Here is a 2,776-nt window from a genome sequence, read left to right as displayed (position 1 = left end):
GGCGGAGCGACAGGGCAGGTTGAGACCACCTAGGCGAGAGGTGGGCCTGGCCCTGGACGGCGTCCGCGGTTACTTCAAAATAACACGCTTAACGAGTTCTTGGTATTTGATCTGAGTCTGGCCATTTGGTCTATACGCACTAACCAGCTACGCGGGAACAGTTATGGGCACTCGACGTCGTGGTATCAGCCGAAGCTCTTCTTGACGTCAGCGACGGAGCGGCGCGCGCCGGATTGGACTGGAACGCCACTAGGCTAGGTCTGCTTCCGGCCGCCCTCGCAACGTGCAGGTGTGCAATGGGCGATGGGCCCAGACCCCTGCGCGCATAGGATTTAGACCGGCGTGTTGACCTCTCTGTTGAGCCCAGGTGGGGCTGCGACGTGTTGATCTTCCGAGGCCGGGCATGACCCAAAAAAGTGTGTCCGGCCAAATGGGATCGAGCGTGTTGGGTTATGTGGTGCACCCCTGCAGGGAAGTTTATCTATTCGAATAGCCGTGTCCCTCGGTAAAAGGACGACCCGGAGTTGTACCTTGACCTTATGACAACTAGAACCGGATACTTAATAAAATACACCCTTCCAAGTGCCAGATACAACCCGGTGATCGCTCTCTAACAGGGCGACGAGGAGGGGATCGCCGGGTAGGATTATGCTATGCGATGCTACTTGGAGGACTTCAATCTACTCTCTTCTACATGCTGCAAGATGGAGGTTGCCAGAAGCGTAGTCTTCGACCGGATTAGCTATCCCCCTCTTATTCTGGCATTCTGCAGTTCAGCCCACTGATATGCCCCTTTACACATATACCCATGCATATGTAGTGTAGCTCCTTGCTTGCGAGTACTTTGGATGAGTACTCACGGTTGCTTCTCTCCCTCTTTTCCCCTTTTCCTTTCTACCTGATTGTCGCAACCAGATGCTGGAGTCCAGGAGCCAGACGCCACCGTCGACGACGACTCCTATGACACTGAAGGTGCCTACTACTACGTGCAGCCCGCTGACGACGACCCGGAGTAGTTAGGAGGATCCCAGGCAGGAGGCCTGCGCCTCGTTCGATCTGTATCCCAGTTTGTGCTAGCCTTCTTAAGGCAATCTTGTTTAACTTATGTCTGTACTCAGATATTGTTGCTTCCGCTGACTCGTCTATGATCGAGCACTTGTATTCGAGCCCTCGAGGCTCCTGGCTTGTATTATGATGCTTGTATGACTTATTTATATTTTAGAGTTGTGTTGTGATATCTTTCCGTGAGTCCCTGATCTTGATTGTACACATTTGCGTGCATGATTAGTGTACGGTCAAATCGGGGGCGTCACAAGTTTAGACATTTGCTTAGAGGTCATATCTGCTTGATCTTACCACTAAGTAGTGTATTGTTTTGCGAACTGGGTGTAGCTCAGATGGTTAGGTTCCTTGTGGTGAAATCAAACCAGGGTTCAAGTCCTAGACTTGGCACTGGTGCTCCCATTTTTCTGAATCTATTTCAAACTTTTTGGCGACGTTCGGTAGGTGGTAGAATATATTCCCCTTTTTGGCGACGTTCGGTAGGTGGTAGAATATATTCCCGTCAACTACGAAGACGTCTGTGGTGATTTCGTCGATCTCTCATAAGGGTAGGCTGTGTATACGTGTGTTTATAAAGATGAGTGTATATGCATGTATATGAACGCTTGCGTATGTACTGTGTTTGTTAAAAAAATTGTATTGTTTTGCCTTTGCCTCTATTTTCTTTTTTAAGGAAATGGCCTTCATGGCTAGCTTTATTAATCAAATAAAACTTACATGGTCCTTTAAAAAATTACGAATAAAATCAGGTGGTGAATCAATCCAAACAGAATGATTGTTTGCACTGCCCCAGCGAGCTAGCTCATGAGCAACGACGTTTGACCCTCTATTACAATGCTCGATAGTAATCTTCCTAAAATCGCCAAGTAAATTCCTGCAATCTTCCAAAGAGGGCCAGCCACCATAGATTGCCCACCATTCTGCAGAATAGCATCTACCACCATGATGTTACCCATCCTTATCAAGACATTGTTGCACCCTAGAGTTTGCCTCTAAACATATTTTTTTATTTAGAATCCGTTTGCCTCTAAACGTAATAAGTGGCACGAGCACTGTTTTCGGAACTTATGTATTGTCGCTAATAATAATTTGTGCGAGTTGGTTGGGGTTAGAGGAGACCCAGGCCCGGCGCCCCGGCCTCGCTAGCTACCACCGATTCTTTCCTGCCTGGCCCGGGTCAAAGGGGGACGGTGGGCCCTCCCGACGTGGCCGTATCCAATCGCCTCGGCCCCCCACCCCGCACGTGCTCTGCTTGCAGAGGCATTTCTCTCTTCTTCCTTGGGAAACAGAGTCGTTGCCTCCTTGAATTTTGAACGCAGGAGGAAAAGCTTCTTTCCCTCTCATTCTCATCAAAAGGAAAAAAGAGACAGAGGAGGAAAAGCTTCTGTTCTTTTCGATGATCACGAACGTACGAAACGTTCTTTCAGTGTCCGCCGGGTCCATCGGTGTTCACCACCTGCTCAGGCTCAGCGGCGTCCCATGTTTTCTTTTTGCTCCCAGTTTCTTTTGCGCGTGGGACTTCCCGTGGAAACATCTGTTATTTTATCCCTTCAGTATCCGTCGATGCATTCCTCCATACGTCTGACCTAAGAATTTGGGGACCGACTATGTACAGGCTGCCTGGAAAAACAATATAATTTATTTTTGCCCTAACTCCTTCCTCTCTCCGCTGCCTCCCATGGTGTTACCGTGCACCTCGCTGCCCTGCCCTTCG

The sequence above is a fragment of the Triticum aestivum genome, chromosome 5D (assembly GCF_018294505.1).
Source record: "Triticum aestivum cultivar Chinese Spring chromosome 5D, IWGSC CS RefSeq v2.1, whole genome shotgun sequence".
In the NCBI taxonomy this organism is placed as follows: Eukaryota; Viridiplantae; Streptophyta; class Magnoliopsida; order Poales; family Poaceae; genus Triticum; species Triticum aestivum.
The sequence above is the reverse complement of the archived record's forward strand: the minus strand, read 5'-3'. Positions refer to the sequence as shown.